At 39.9% G+C, this 17,186-nt stretch overlaps 1 long non-coding RNA gene across 1 annotated transcript in view; it reads left to right on the top strand.

Annotated features, from left to right (window-relative positions):
• LOC138292664 (uncharacterized) overlaps positions 1–17,186 on the top strand; it is a 360,464-nt gene that overhangs the window by 272,918 nt on the left and 70,360 nt on the right. The window contains exon 3 of the long non-coding RNA XR_011202754.1: positions 6,096–6,242. This is a non-coding gene — a long non-coding RNA (uncharacterized lncRNA). The remainder of the gene's footprint in view (positions 1–6,095; positions 6,243–17,186) is intronic.

The raw sequence follows: 17,186 nt of genomic DNA, 5'->3' as shown, positions 1-17,186 counted from the left end.
ATTGGCGACATCCTGGTCCCTCCTGGGCCACAGCAGCATCCAAAAACCCTAACTGCGACCCTTGCAGCTAGCAAGGCTTGTTTGCGGTCTTTCTGCACGGAAACACCTCTGCACGGCTCTTCACGACGTGGGACATCCATCCTCCAAAGGGGAAGTTACTAGCCCTTGTTGTTCTTGCAGAATCCACAGCTTCTACCATCCTGTGGCAGCTTCTTTGTACCCACAGCTGGCATTTCCTGGGCATCTGCCCACTCCCGACGTGATCGTGACTCTTGGACTTGGTCCCCTTGTTCCACAGGTACTCTCGTCAGGAAATCCATTGTTGTCGCATTGCTGGTGTTGGTCTTCCTTGCAGAATTCCCCTATCACGACTTCTGTGCTCTTTGGGGAACTTAGGTGCACTTTGCACCCACTTTTCAGGGTCTTGGGGTGGGCTATTTTTCTAACCCTCACTGTTTTCTTACAGTCCCAGCGACCCTCTACAAGGTCACATAGGTTTGGGGTCCATTCGTGGTTCGCATTCCACTTCTAGAGTATATGGTTTGTGTTGCCCCTATCCCTATGTGCCCCCATTGCATTCTATTGTGACTATACATTGTTTGCACTATTTTCTATTGCTATTACTGCATATTTTGGTATTGTGTACATATATCTTGTGTATATTTGCTATCCTCATACTGAGGGTACTCACTGAGATACTTTGGCATATTGTCATAAAAATAAAGTACCTTTATTTTTAGTATATCTGTGTATTGTGTTTTCTTATGATATTGTGCATATGACACTAGTGGTACTGTAGGAGCTTCACTCGTCTCCTAGTTCAGCCTAAGCTGCTCTGCTAAGCTACCTTTTCTATCAGCCTAAGCTGCTAGACACCCCTCTACACTAATAAGGGATACCTGGACCTGGTGCAAGGTGTAAGTACCCCTTGGTACCCACTACAAGCCAGGCCAGCCTCCTACAATGCCCACAAAAAGTTGTAAGCAAACCAGACTGGTAGACTTTGACCTAAAAAATGACTGGCATCCAGTGGGTGAGGTTAAGATCAAATTGGCCACTAGGAAGGCTTGTCCATATTCCCAGTTAACAGTGGAGCTTTTGTTGATCGTTTATATAGCTATATAACCAATGTGGTTCAAGTCAAGGACAGTCCTAAAATCTTAGAGGCTAATGAGATTCTGATGTATGCAAGTGATGTGACTTCATTTTTGGGTCCTTAACTGCGAAATATAAAAATTTATTTAGGATAATAGATACATTTTAACATCTCCAGCAATAAAATAAATGATACCATGATGTAAGGACTCCTATTAAATGCCCAGATCCCTGAGTTAGCAGAAGAGACACAGGCAATTACTAGATCTTGCAGTGTTCGGTATTTGGGGGCACAGGGGTAAGCTGCACTAAAGCATCATCTGAATTATAGGGGTCTACTATCAAAAACTGAGACTGACAATCAGATCTGGTAACATGCCTTGTGTCCCTGGTTGGTCGTATAAATGTCGTACTAGCGATTTTTATTTCAATGCCTTCCTTGTGTGCAAATCTTCCTTTTTCTAAATATAATATTTTAGTATGCTGGATTGTGTGGGCTGGGAAGGCCTTGGGCCTACCAAAAGGAAATTGCGTGTTCCCCTGGCAAAAGAAGCGTGGATGTTACCCGAATTTAATTATTTGGCATCTTTCGCACAGTTTCGTCAGCGCATTGTCTTCCCGGAACCCAATACACAGTTCCCCTCCATTATTTGGAATGGTATGACTAAAGAGCAGAGGACTTTAGCATATGCCAACAAATTGCATAGCCCAAACACATCAAAGATCAGCTTCAAAACGCTAAATGTGATGTGTCAGTGGTACTTGGAATGGATCTGGAAGATTAAGGATGCAAGAGATCCAGGAAGTGTACCACTGCGGGGGAACGCCTGCCTCCCCTAAAGCAATTTACCTGGGCAGTAAAGGGGCAGTACCATGAAGCACATAGGAAAATAACTTCGGTACAAAGATGGAAATATAAGTTATGCAGAATTGAAACTGAAATATAAAATTTAACTTTGGACAAGCTTCTTTAAAAATGTTCAGATAAGAAGTTTATTTGCTAGGCAGAAAAAAAGTGGAGACCCACTTATTTTATTACGCCTTCTGCGTGCTCTCCAGTTTATAAAATAGTATTGAAGATTATAATGAACATGATTTTATGTGACTACTTTTAGGGTGACAGAAAAATGGTGCACGGCCCTGATGACCATTTGATTTTCTTCACACTACTGGTCGGCCTCTCTTTAATTGCCCAAATGTGTTATCACCTTTCTGACAAGAGTGGGAACGAGAGATTAAAGAAATACTACTTTATGATGAATTATTCTATAAATACCTAGGAATTTTAAAGTACACCCGAGAAGATTTCCGAACCACAACAGAATTGGTTGACTGGCTTTAAAGGGGATTATGCATAATCATGTTTACTTTTGCAAAAACATATTAAACTTTCTTGATTTCCTGAGGCGAGCCCCCTTTGCCTTAGCTTTAGATATCTGGAGAATCTTTCATTTCAGAACTATAGCCCAAGTGATGGTAAAGGATAAATGGCAAGAGGAAGGCTGCATAGTGCTAGCTGATCTTTATCCTGATGGCCGCTTTATATCATTGCAGGAGGCACAGGCAACCTTTCACTGAGGCGGGGAACAATTCCTCCTACTTGCCAAAATATCTGTCACGGCACGCCAATTATGGCTACATTTCCTGATGCACCAGACCCCACCCACACTATGGTCACTCTCTTAGCTATGGTAAGGGGACAACGATTCATTACACACTTATACTGTGCACTTTGGGCTGACCGGCACCATCATTCGCTAAAGGTAGAAGAACGATGGCAACGGTACAGTGTAGAACAGATTACTCCCGAGATCAGACTAAGATACATGAGGGGGCCTGTAGGACAGCCACATCTGCTATATTTAAACTGTTTCAATATAGCGTTATTCATATGACATATCTCTCCCCGGAGTGCCTGCAATGCATTTATCCCTCAACATCTGGGTCCTGTTCTAGATGCAGGGCACCTGGAGCGAACTTTGTTCATATGATGTGGTATTTCCCAAAAATATCTGAGTTTTGGGCCAAGATCCTAGCACAATGAAAGTTAGTGTTGAGATGGGACGTTCCATTAGCTATTAAAAATTGTTTGTTGGGCCACCAGCCGGATATCTCCCCCCTCAAAAAAAACTCACTAGACGATATACAATCCTAGGTCTATTGGTGTCTAAAAGATGCATTGCCATGAATTGGCTCAGCCTCATCCCCTGACTGACACAGCCCCGAGAACTGATCTTCTGGAGTGAGTGAATTGGGAGGAGGCACACATGAGGAAAACTAGGACTGATGCAAAAGCAGAAGAGGCATTGATGGGCTGAGCGGCCATGACCCAAGCACTATTACATACCAACTCGCATGGCCAAGACGCCATACTGTGACTGGTCTTAGACAGTGATTAAGCTACTGGAGATGTACAGCTATATTTACGTTTGATAGTTTTACTCTTATTCAGCAATAAAGACGCTCAGGCCCATATTTATACTTTTTTTGCGCTGAATTTGTGTAATTCGTTTATGAAAATGCGGCGCAAAAAAAGTATAAATATGGGCCTCAGAGTGGAGGGTGGTAGTTGCATCTCCTATGGCACTAAATAGTCAAGATCGTGGGGCCAGGAAAGGGACTAGGAACTGCAGTGAGCATGTAATGTTATGGTCTGGTGTTATCAAGTTTGATATGTGTTTAATTGTCAAGAAGGTATTTTATAAATGTCATCTTATGATCCTTCATATAAAAAAAACGTTCATGATTTATTGACCTTTCTTCTTAAGTCACTGGGCAGTAAAATATTGTTCTTCTTTCTTGCTTTGCTGTGTCTTCTCCTATGCCTCTTAATAAATAATGATAATAATGAAACAGAAGACAATAGCCAAAGTTGTTCAGCTATAGTTGTTAGATGGTGTCCAAAATCCCTTTCCAATGAACGGGGGAATTTCTAAAATTGTGACAAGAATGCTGCAGGCCCTCCATGGGATTAGCATGCATTCATTGGGGACGTCACTGGGGTAGGCCGTTTCAGTGGACCTCAGACTCACGGAGCACAGCATGCATATGTTTTCCTCCTCCACGGTGCTTGTGCCACCATTGGCACCACTTAATTATTGAAAAAACATGTGCCTCTCTTTCTGTGTTTTGCAGGCATGTCTTAAATACTACTCGAAATCGATACCTGGCTAGAAGAAGACATTTCAACTCACACAATGCCACCACATGCCACCCAACATTGGCTCCATTCAAATGGTCTCCCAATGAAGTGCTGCTCTCAGTAAAACTCAAAGTGGTCTGGAAACCATTGGGTAGATTGGGTTTCCAGTTCCTGTTAGGAAGCTCTGCTTAGTCGATGTCTAGTGAGGTGTGAAACCTCCCAAGGACATCTGTGGCAGCCTCAGAAGGGTTTTTTATTCGATTTAGAAATGCCTGGGGCATGGCTTGGTGCCGATCGAAGATGGCTGCCTTCCCCAGAGCTCCGTGACAGCAACGGGAGACGAGGGATTTGGTCCGTTTCAAGGGTATTTTTGTTTACGGTTCGAGAGAGGAAATGTTAGGGGAATATGCCTGGAGTGCATTATTCCCTCTAAAATGACATAAAAGCAATTTTTTATTCTTTAATTAACTGAATTAAATGGCAGTCGTCTGAGGAATTGATTAAGACCGCCATTTTTTTTCTTCTGTTTGTTCCTCACAATGTCTTTTTTTTTGCTTCTACATCCTGCTTCAGATCTTCTTTTTGCGCTTTTTGGCTTCAAAGTGTGTATCTATGCTCTCTATTTCTCATAATTTGTTTTTTACCAGAATGTGTCCAGTTATTTGATCTACTTTATGTTTTTTCTGAGGAGGAGCCTTACTTCCTACAATATATGACTTAATACTTACTAGGTAAAAATACATTTTCTTGCATATCTAGGAACCTTCAGTTGACTAAGAATAAGCTACAAAATAATAAAGCTTCAGATACTATTCCTTTGTCGAACTCATTCACCCTTTTGTCGAATATGGAGGCTACAGGGCCTACTGATCTTGATAGTACACCTTCAACACCTGTTTCTCCCCCTACTGTTATTAATAAATTATCGTCCAAACTTCCAGTTACAATATCGACGTCTACCAACAAGAGAGCTAAGAAGGATCTTCCTTCTCCTATTATAGTTGTTGACACTGTTTCTATGGGATTAATTCTTGAGGAAATAAGAGCTCTTAAACCTTACATGGAAGATACAAATAAACAACTACACATCTTGGATGATAAATGGTCTCTTGTGGAGAATAGAGTTTCTCAGGTAGAACGAAGAGTGGAAGTGCTTGAGGATTCAGTTGCATCTATTAAGTCTCTACAGGCTGAGTTCGTTATGTTGAAAAAGCATGCAGAGGATATAGAAAATCGGAACCAAAGGAATATTTTACGTAGTTATGGTCTACCTGAAGGAATTGAAGTTTCTGACCCATTATCTTTTTTTCAATCGTTTCTGCCAAAAATTCTGGATTTGCCTACTTCTCCTGCTTTAAATATTCAAACAGCACATAGACTTGGTCATCCTTCAAATATGGTTTTGACGTCAAGAAAACCAAGAGGAATAATACTTTATTTTTTGGAGTATGTAGACCTGCTAAAGGTTCTCAGAGCAGCAAGAGCTAGAGGTCGGACCATGTGGTCAGGTTCCAATCTCTTCTTTGCTCAGGATTATGCTAAATCAACGGCGGACAAACAAAATAAGTTTCTGGATATGCTTAATGCAAGATATGGTCCTTTTCATCCGTATTTGTTCAAGGTGACTTACAATAATAAGACCACAACATATGAAGATTCAGTATTACTTCAGCAATTTACTGACTCGTGTAGAAACAACAAAATTGATACATCTAAAGTAAGCGAGACTTGACTATTATATTGTGTTTTTCCTTCTTTTTTCAGTTAATGGGTATACTCATTACTGGTTCATGTAATCTTAAGCACGTCATGTTTTCTAAAGGTTTTGAATTTCCCTATTGTTTTTTCTCTTTTTTAGATTTTTCTTCTTTAAAGTACCTGTCTTTTGTGGTAGCAACTTGTGTGGCCCGGTCTCCCTTGCCTCCTGTGTCTGCAGTCGTGGAGTGAAGGTTGCATTATCTTCCCTTTGTGATTTCACCACCCTCACATTGTTTTTGTCTTAGAGGTATGTTTTTACTACTTCGAAAAATATTTTAAATGTTTCCTTCTATAATGCACTTTGTTCTTTATTTCTTTCTCCTTTTCTTCTTCTTTTACTATTTTTCCTTCTTTTCCTTTTTCTTTTTCTACTTTCTCCTGTTCAGAGTTATATTCTTCTTCCTCTGTATGTCAAAATATTCCTTTCGGTTCAATTTGTCCTCAATAATAGTTGATTTACTTGCATTAATTCATGGTTATTTTATACTTGGTATCTTAAATGACAATTAGATTTATTTCATGGAATGTTAAAGGTTTAGGATCCCCAATAAAGCAGCAAAGAGTTTTAACACATATCTTAAAATTGAGAGCTGATATTGCCCTGTTGCAAGAGACTCATATCTCGGAGACTGAGATAGCTAAACTTAAAAGGCAATGGGTAAGTCATGTTTTTTTGTCTCTGGGCACGTGTAACAGAAATGGACTTATTATACTGTCTCATAAAGCACTGAATAATTCTAATATTTCTCAAGAATGTGATGTGATTGGTAGATGGGTTATGGTTTCAATGTCTATTAATAAAGTACCTTTCACTATCTTTAATGTTTATGCTCCTACCCAACCGGATACATTTTTTTGTAATGAAATATTAGTTAAGTTGATGTATCTTTCAGATAAATATTTTATTTTTGGAGGAGACTGTAATATAGTTATGGATCCTTTTATTGATCGTAAATCCAATTCTAGATTCATACCATCTACCATACTTTCACAATTTACCTCTATAATTACACAAATAGCTTTAACGGATGTCTGGAGGTTGTATAACCCCACATTACAGGAATATTCCTTTTTCTCCCCTGTACATTCTTCCCAGCCGAGAATTGATTATTTATTTGTCTCACAACATCTCGTACAACATGTTTTGGGTTCGGAAATTGGCTCCATATTAATCTCGGATCATGCTCCAGTGAGTATGAATCTTGATCTTATTGTTCATAATCAGCCGAGTAATAGATAGAGATTTTATGAATTCCTGACTACTTGACATTAATTTTACTCAAATCTTTGAGAAGTTTGCAACACAATTCTTTGTGGAAAATAATACTCCCCAGTTATCTATTCAAATCATTTGGGATGCCTTCAAAGCAGCATCTAGGGATTTTATTATTTCTTATGTTGCCAATAAAAGGAAAACAGCTGCAAAAAAATTGCTTCATTTGGTGGGTCTTATCAAGCATCCAGAAAATCTATATTATTCTTCAAAGTCTGCAATTTGTCTTAATGATTTACTTCAAGCTAAATTTACTTTTAATAAAACTTCGACTGATATTGCTAATTCTTATCTTCTTAAATCTAGTGCTAAGTGCAATGGGGGTCAGAACAAGTCAGGAAAACTTCTAGCAAATTATCTTAAAATTAGGAAAGAAAGAACAAAGATAGCTTCTATTTATAACTCTTCCAATGGTTTATTACATAAGAATGGTGATATTTTGGATGAATTCATTCTTTTTTTACACACATTTATATACTCCTGAATTTTATCCCACACAGGATCTTATTGATCAATATTTGTCTACCATTGATCTGCCTGTACTTTCACCCTATGAATTTTCCGCTCTTGAAAATGATATTTCCATTAAAATACACTAAATCTTATTAAGAAGGGTAAAGCTCCAGGCCCAGATGGTTTTACTATTGAATTTTATTTACATTTTTCCCCACTATTGGTTCCAAGATTATTTCAACCTTTTACCTATTTTATTACTGAAAAATCCTCTGATGGTTCTTTTCAAGAAGCTTTAATAGTTATTTTACCAAAAGATAACAAAGATCCAAAGTTTTGTAAGAATTATAGACCTATTTCTTTAGTTAATTTAGATGATAAGATTTTTGCTACAATTATTGCCATGCGTTTGGAATTGATTCTTCCTAAATTAATTGGTAAAGAGCAATTTGGTTTTATTAAAGGCAGTCTATTATCTGATAACCCGAGATTATTTTTCAATATATTAAGTAAGTCTGTTATTAATGAATCCCTATAAGCAATTGCACTGGATGCTGAAAAATACCTTTTGATCGCGTTAATTGGCTTTTTATTTTTTTCAATGCTTTCATGGTTTGGCTTTGGAACTAAATGTATAAATCTAATCTTATTATTATATTCTTCTCCTAGAGCTGCTATTTTTCTAAATGGTCTCATCTTTCCCTCTTTTTCACTTTCTAGAGGAGTTCGTCAGGGGTGTCCGCTGTCACCACTTTCATTTGTTCTTGCTTTGGAGTCCTTTTTATTGAGACTTAAAGCTAATCCAAGTTAGCATGGTTTCCATTTTGGGGAAAGGCAGATACAATTTTCAGCTTATGCTGATGATATCTTACTTTTGATATCAATCCTGAATTCTTCACTTCCTACCTTTTATTGGAGGTAGAAAACGTTGCTTCTATTTCAGGGTATAAGTTAAATAAAGATAAATGTGAAATATTTCCCTTAAATAAATTCTGTCTTCCTGGGGATTTTAAGTCTTTCAATTTTCACTGGAACAACGATAAAATGAAATACTTAGGTATTTGGATTAAATCTTCTTTTAAAGATACAATTTCCTGTAATTTTTTCACCTATTTTCTACTCTTGATTCTCTTATAGCTAAATGGAATCCTTTATTTTTATCCTGGTGCGGTAGATTAGACTCGCTTAAAATGATGTTGCTTCCTGTTATCCTCCTTTACTTATCAAATATTCCAATTAATATCCCTTGTCTTTTTTTTAAGAGGGTGAACTCTATTTTAACCAAATTCTTATGGAATAATAAAAGACCCAGAATGTCTCTTCAAAAATTAATAAGGCCTAAAATCTGTGGAGGAATTAACTGTCGAATCTTTTTTCTTATCCTTTGGACTTTTCCCTTAAACAAGCTTCTTATTTATTGAATGAGAAGGACTCTCCTAGTTTACCATTATGGGTTGAAGTTGAAAAGTCATTTGTTGTCCCTTTTACATTTCTGGAGGTGTTAACTTTGTCAAATAAACCAGCATCTTTTTCCCTGCCTGTTTTGAAAAGTTAATGTAGAATTTTGCAGCCAGTTTTTGCTCCATACAATGGAGACAGAGTACAGTTTCTAAAGTTGTCTATTTGCTATAATAAGTACATCAAGTTGAATAATAGACCTATCTATTGGAAAGCGTGGCATTTAAAGGGGCTAAGATGGGTACATCAATTGTATGAACATGAATCTGCTCTTTCCTTGGTACAAGCACAACTTCTTTTTTCATTTCCGACCTCTGTTGATAAAAAATATGATGCTTTAATACATGTCGTGAATAGTTCTTATCAATCCTTCCCAGTTCAACAAGCTTCTTTTCTCAGACCTTCTCCAATTCAGAATCTGCTTGTACAGTCTTCAATGGCTTGTCGTATTTATCGGACAATTACTGCCCTTCCTGAGGACAGACCTAAATCTGAAATAGAAATACAGTGGGAGAAAAATTTAGATATTTCATTTTCACTTCCTTTATGGAATAAGGTGTGGATTAAAATACGGAAATCCTCAAGAGCAGCTAATGCTACTCAAACTTTATTTTTTATCTATAATAGGTTATTAATTACACCATCGTCTTTACATGTAATGAACTCTAATCTTCCATCCTCGTGTTGGTCTTGTAATGGGCCAGTCTCAGATCTTCAACATATGCTTTTTGATTGTCCATATACATTTCAATTTTGGGTTAACGTTTGGAATCAAATGAATACTATTTTTAACACTCAAGTTGCCTTAAGTTTTGCAAATATATTTTTAGGTAGCCTTGCAGACAAGTGGTCCCCTTGTCTAAAAAATAGTATTTTAATCTTAGATTTATTATTGTCTGTTGCTTTTCAATAAATTAAGAAAAATTGGAAGGACTCTTCTAAATTATCCTTTCAAGCTTGGTGGTATGGTATATGTTATAACCATAGGTTGGATAGAGCCTATATTTCCCCCTTATCCCTTGCTATGTTATGGATACATGTTACAAATTACCTGAACTCTTTTGCTTATTCTGCACGTAATCATTTTCCTAGAAATGAAGAGGTCTCTACACCGCCATGAATTGTTTTATTTACATTTCTTTTTTTGTACTTACTTATAGTGTTCATAATTTCATACATCTATATACTCAATATATGCATGTATACCTATAGTTCAAAGCATTGATAAATTTTTCGTGTTTTGTAATGAGTATGTTTCATGAAATTGAACTGTTACTGTATTATTTATTCATGTCTTCAAGTGTATTTATATATTTTGAATACTGTATTAATTATCAATAAACTTTCTCTTTAAACTAAAAAAAAAAGAAATGCTTCAGCCCCCTCCAATACCATACCCCTCCTTACATAGTGAAAAGTTTTCAGAAGTTGTCAGGTCTGTAGAGGTGGTCCATCCAAAGGCACCTTAGCCCCCTCCGGATGTAAGGCTGTGTTGGCATCATGTGTGATAAGGTCTTTCATGCCTTTTTAACAGTTTCCCCCTAAGCAATTCTAAAATCCAACCAACTACCTTTGTTCCCCGCAACATTAGCCCCACTCCACTATCCTTGCTGTGCTCCAGCCAGCTCAGCCTGTTAAGTAAAAAAAGTGATGAAGGAACGGAATTGATTGTGGCAAAGCCATTAGGTATTGCCTATGCAAGAGTTATAGGTTTGCCAATGTGTTTTAGCCATGTTGTTTACCAGCATGGCCATTGTTCAGCATGGCTAAAAGTTAATGGCATAGAGGAGAGTGGGGTCCAGTGTCATAGAGTGGAATGGCAAAGAGTGGAGTAGAGGGTTGTAGAATGGAGTGGCAGAGAGTGTGGTGTATTGGAGTGGCATAGTGTGGATTTGCCTACAGTGGCATAGAGTAGGGTGGACTGCTGTAGAGTGTTGCAGAGTATAGTGGTGTAGAGTTCAGTGGCATTGAATTCAGCCAGGTAAAATGCATCCTCGTAGAATTCAGTGGCGTAGATTGGAGTTGTGCATAGTAGAGTGCAGTGGTGCTGAGTGGAGTGGCGCAGAACAGAGTGGCACAGAGTAGAGTGCAGTGGCACAGAGTAGAGTGGTGTAGAGTTGGGTGATGCAGAGGGCAGTGGAGCAGAGTCGAGTGGCATATAGTGCAGTGTCATAGAGTGTACAGTAGAGTGGCATAGTGTGCAGTGGTGTATAGTGGAGTAGTAAAGAGTAGAGTGGCATAGAGTTCAGTGGTGGAGAGTGCAGTGTTGCAGAGTACAGTGTCAGAATGCAGTGGTGAAGAGTGGAGCAGAGTGGTGTAGAGACCATTGTCATAGAGTACAGTGATGCAGAGTAGAGTGCAATGCCATAGAGTGCATTTGTGTAGAGTGCATTGGCGTTGAGTGAAGTGGTTAAAAGTAGAGCGGCATAGAGTGCAGTGGCATTGAGTGGAGTGGTGCAGAGTGGAGTAGAGTACAATGGCGAAGTCTAGATTGTTTCACAGTAGAATGAAGTGGTGTGGAGTGGTGCAGGGTAGAGTGATGTTGCATAGAGTGTAATGGCATAGAGTAAAGTGGCGTAGAGTGCAGTGGCATAGAGTGCAGTGGTACAGAGTAGGTTAGAGTGGTGTACCGTGGATTGGTGTACAGTGCAGGGGCATAGAATTGAGTGTTAGATAGTAAAATGCATTGGTGTAGAGTGTATTGGCATACAGTGCAGTGCTGCAGAGTGGCATAGAGAGGTGATGTGCAAAATAGATTGGTGTGGCCTAGACTGGAGTGGTGTGGAGTGCAGTGACGAGTGCAGTGGTGTAGGGAAGAGTGGCAAAGAGTGCATTGGCATATAGAGTAGACTGGTACAGGGTACAGTAGAGAGGCTTAATGTGAAGTGGCATACACTGCAGTGACATTGAGTGGAGTAGTGCGGAGTGCAGTGACATTGAGTAGTAAAGTGGAGTGGTGCAGTGTAGAGTGCAGTAGTGTGGAGTGGTGCAGAGTAGAGTGGTGTATTAATTGGTGTGGTAGCATACTTACAATACATACAACACATTTTCAATTAAAATGACAATTACATTTGCACAGACAGACAGTTTTACTAATAAAACTATATGGTGCACAGACAAAATTGTGTGGAAATTGCATAGTATAGTTTAATGACTTGTTTTGATCATATTAAAGTATTTGTTTGCAACACACTGCAGAAATAACAACAAATGTACTTTATTTGTGCGTTCATAATTTGTATATATTCTGAAATACTTACACAGTTCATTTAAACGTGGTCCTGTCCTAGAAAAAAACTCTTTCCTACTCCCGGTATGCAGCAGGATTTTCACATTAATCCTCTCACTTTGAAGTTAGAGAAAGAAAAGTAAACAAGCGGCCTTGGAAGTCAGTGTCTGACATTTGACCTCGGTCTTTGAATGCACAGCAAATGTGACAAGATAAGACCAGATTTGAAAGGCCTGTTAACAGAAAGTTCATGGAAGGATAGAGAAAACAAGGTTTAGGCAACAGGAGGGACGAAATGAACCTGGAGAGCCTAAAGCAAATAAAGCCAGCAAATGGAAAACCACAAAGCCAATGGTAATCAACGAGTAGAATACATTCCTAGATCAACTTTGTGAAAGCCCCCAAGATGTCTTTAGCAAACCAGACAGCTGCACTGTCTTGTAGGCTGCTACCTAAAAAATAATTAAAAGCAAAATGTCAGTGTCCTACTGTGACTTGCCACTGGGTGTTACTGTCACATAGTAAAATTCCACAGAACATCTGCTAGAGGCATGAACCAGGGAGGACTATCACAATACAAAATGCAGCTTCTTCATTTAAGCCCAGGATTGGTAGTAGGTTACATATAAAAATAATAGGCAGGAAAACTCACCAGGAGCAAGGCACTTCTCTTCTCAGCCCCCTGTCCCTGTGCTGTAACTGCAAGAAACAACATATTGTTGAAAGGGATGTAGGAACCAGTCGCAGCCACTAGCAGTCACTCAGGCTACACCATAGTCAATTGTTCTTCACCCTCTGTGCTACTCCAGAGACTGACTATATGCAAATCTGTCATGGTCCAACTTTAGTGACAGGAGTGTAGCACGAACTGCCAGACTAGGGCCCCTCCAGACGAGAACACAAGCAACCTTAGTCCAGGGTTCAGCCCACTTAGACCACTTCAGTGAGGTATAGCTTGACTCTTTTGTTTCAGAGAGCATGGGACCCATGTCTAGGCAAACGTGTCACACTTAGGGATTCTACTGCAATAAACCACAAAATTATGGATGGGATCCTTGATACCAATCTGAGCTACTGGCTATCTCTTGGGCTGTTTTCTAGTCCATGGTTGCTCGTCCTATCTCATGTAACTGCCAGATCAGCATTTTAAGTGGCACAGCAAGTTTCTATTGCATAAACATGATACTTAGGCCTAACTACTTGTTTTGTTGGTAGCAGGAAGTGGAAGTGCAGCACTGTCGACAAGTAATGGCAGGAGTGTTTGAGCCACAAGCGGAGTAGAGCTGAGTGGCACAACCGGATCACAGCGGTGGCTGGCATAGCGGGCTGAAGGTGCAGTCTCAAACAGGGGGGCCTAGAGAAAAGAGAAGGGCAGAGAAAGGAAAGGGATGGGGCTATTAACTCCCGCCGTACCATCACTGCACCACCATATCCCTCTGCTGCTGCTTATGCAGTTTGAGGAATGGATATTGGAGCTCTATGCACCTATGTGCTAGGCGGTGGGCACATGGGTAGTGGCAGCAGTGACAAATAGAAGAGGGAAAAGAGATAGAAAGGACCTTGGCTACTCCCATAAGCTCTTATTGATAATTAAATACTATCACATATTGCAGCTTCACTACCCTTGATAACCTGTACCCTGGAAAGAATTATGGCCCAGTATGACCAATATGAAGAGGACTTGGAATATTTGGGCAATGATGCCCCCTCCCTAGAGGAAAATTTGGTCAAAGCGCTTGACAATAACGTCCAAATGTCTGGGAATAAGGCCTTAGCCAAAGCCCTGGAACCCCTCACCCAGCATTTGAAAAGCTTTGACCGCCAACAAGGGTGGTTACCTCTCATCAACCCTTCCGGGGGCCCCCAAACTCCACCTACTAAACCTAATAAAGGCAAGCGTCAAGCCAAGAGATGGGCCACTCAGAGGCATTTGAAAAACTCTTAGATACAGTCAGGGAGGGACATGGGTATAGCACTGTCCAACCCATTCCCTTTTCCCCTGATGACATGATTAATCCCTCCAATCATTCAGACTATGGATCTTTGTCCGCTGGGCACAGTGATAGTGACCACGCTGACACCCAGGACCCAGTAAGAGAAAATGATCGGGGAGAGGAGATGAATCGCAGTCCAAAGTACCAAAAGTTCTAAATTTCAAACCAGCGATGTATGTCCAAAATAATATTAGAGAGGCATTTGACAAGGAGGTCCGTGCCAGGCTATGTGCTGAATGCCCCAGGCCTGACCTGGAGGGCAAGGTGACAGAGACCCCCGAAGTAGACCCTATCATGGTCAATTTTATGAAGTGGCGAAGGTCCCAAAAAAGGTCTTGACAGAGCCTGATGTAAATGCCAGGATAAGCTCCTCAACATTTCTGGACCTTTGATAAAGATCCTAGACATAGCCTTCCAGGCTAAAGACTCCAATGAGCCTATAGACCCTGACATTGTTGTAGGATGGGTGAAACAAGCAATCTGACACTTGTATATTGCCAAACTGAATAACTTCTCCTCAGGATGAAGAAGGGGAGGTCGGAGAGGCATGACAATCCTTTTCATGTCTCTCTGAGCATTCCTGTAGCACGGCCGCATAGTGATCGTGCTGCAGGAATGCCCACTAGACCCCAGGCATTTTGTTTACTTTTCATAAACAAATATGGGGAGCGGCCCCTTGGGCAAGGGTCACTCCCAAGGAGGACAATTTATTTTAAGGCCATTTCAGCCCCCCGTGGGGGCAGATAGGCCTATTTTAATTAGGCCCATCTGCCCCCAAGGAGGGCAGAAACCTCTAGGCACCAGGGATAATTTTGTTTTTTTACAAGAGGGGAGCGGCTCCTTAGGCAAGGGTCGCTCCCATGGGGTCAATATTGAATTCACCAAATCCAATGGACCAAATCAAATGGATTCTTTGCCCAACGCAGGAGCTTGCTTAAATGAGGCTATATGGAATTTAGATTCACAACAGAAACATGTATTCCCCTACTTTGGTTTCCCCTCTTGTCAACAACTCTGTTGAACCCATATTTGTTAGGTTTAACTAACAACACAGCTTCTTCTGCATCCTTATTAAGTTCCTTGACAGATTTTGTTTTTGAACCCTGCGTACTCTTGGCAATGTCAGCTATTTCATTGAGTGGCGGGTTCTTTCATGATAGTAGTTTTTCCTGGGTCTTTTCATTGTGGCACCTGATTACCAGTTGATCCCTGATGAGTTGGTTGGTGAATGCACCAATTTCACATTTGGCCGCCAAAACCTGTAACAAAGCTATATAAGCATCAATTGATTCAACAGCTGATTGTTCTCTTGAGAATAAATGATGTTGTCTGACACTTAAGTCGGGAGGTTTAGAAAAATGTTTATCAAGTTTCATTAGTGCCAGCTCATATTCATCCATCTCATTCTCCACCACATCATCAGTTGATGAGTCAGGTAAATGTCCAAGTATTTATTGGCCTTCCATACCCAGAGAATGTTCCACAAGCCAATGCTTGCTTTCTGGTTTGAATTTAAACCCACCAATTGTGCCCACAAATGCAATGAATGATCTAAACCACTCTTTCCAGGCTACAGGTGATTTCCCTGGAGTTTGTAAGAAAGGTGTGGAGGACTGATGGTTTGCATGTTTAAAATATTTGATGCAGAAAAAAATATTAGTGGTTCCAATGTTCATTCCACCAGAACCCCTCCTCGGTTGAAGAGGTTGAGCTTGCAACTGTTGGAGTATCACTCTGATGTACAATATATTCCTGTGGCAGTAATATAAGGGCTGGATGCTAATCTTGTTTACCATGCTAGGGTGATGACTTAGAGAAGGGAATGAATGATAAACATGACCAAGACTGTTTGATAGCAAGCCTTTGTGGAGGATGGAGTTGAATTAGGACAATATTTTGAAAAAAGTTGTGGTACGCGTGACAAAAGGGTGGCCTAGCAAATAAAAGTATCAGTCACTTTGCAGCCATTTAGTAAGTTACAATAAGAGCTATCCCTTGAAGCAGGCCTTATGTTCAAAGAGGACAAATTGATTCCACCATGTAATATCAGAAGTTAACTGTTGCAGTTGAATCGTGTAGGCCATCTGGGACTGACTCTCAATAAGAAAAGTTTGAGGGAAACCTATTGGTGGCTGAGTATGTACAGGGATGTTGAGACTTTTGTTGGTAAATGCCATGTTTGTTTACAAAATGATACAAATCTGAAGAGTGTGAGACCTCTTATTGTGGAAGTTGGTAGTCCAGAGAATGTTTCGGTAGAGTGAGTCTGGATTTTCTTGGTCCTTTCAGAATTCTGCTTTATAGCCAACATTTTGCGATAGTAATAACCGGCCATTTATCCAAATCAATGGAGATCAAATTTATGAGTTGTACCAACACTAAAACAGTCATTACTTTCTTAACAGATGTATTTTCAAGAGAGGGTTTTCCATCTGAAGTGAAAGCAGATGACTGAGTAGAGTTTGTGTCAGATGACATGGTAGGGTTTTTGAGAGATGCTGGTATCAAGCAGAAAAGAGGTAGTCTATATCATCCCCAAAGTAATAGCAAGGTGGAGAGAGTGAATAAACTGGTGAGTGGATATGTGAGATGTGCAATCATTGAAGAAATGGACGTTGTAGATGCAGTATGTGCCATGGCATGGTGTTATTGTAACACTCCCCATTGTGTAACAGGCTTTCACCTTTTCAAGCACTAAGGGCAAGATCTTCTCAGGATTTTCTGAAACCTGCATGGTTGAATGATCTGTCTAAAATTGAACCTAGTGTAAGCATTAGGCAACAC

This window comes from Pleurodeles waltl, chromosome 4_2, assembly GCF_031143425.1.
Source record: "Pleurodeles waltl isolate 20211129_DDA chromosome 4_2, aPleWal1.hap1.20221129, whole genome shotgun sequence".
Lineage (NCBI taxonomy): Eukaryota > Metazoa > Chordata > Amphibia > Caudata > Salamandridae > Pleurodeles > Pleurodeles waltl.
This window is presented reverse-complemented; position numbering and strand designations above follow the sequence as displayed.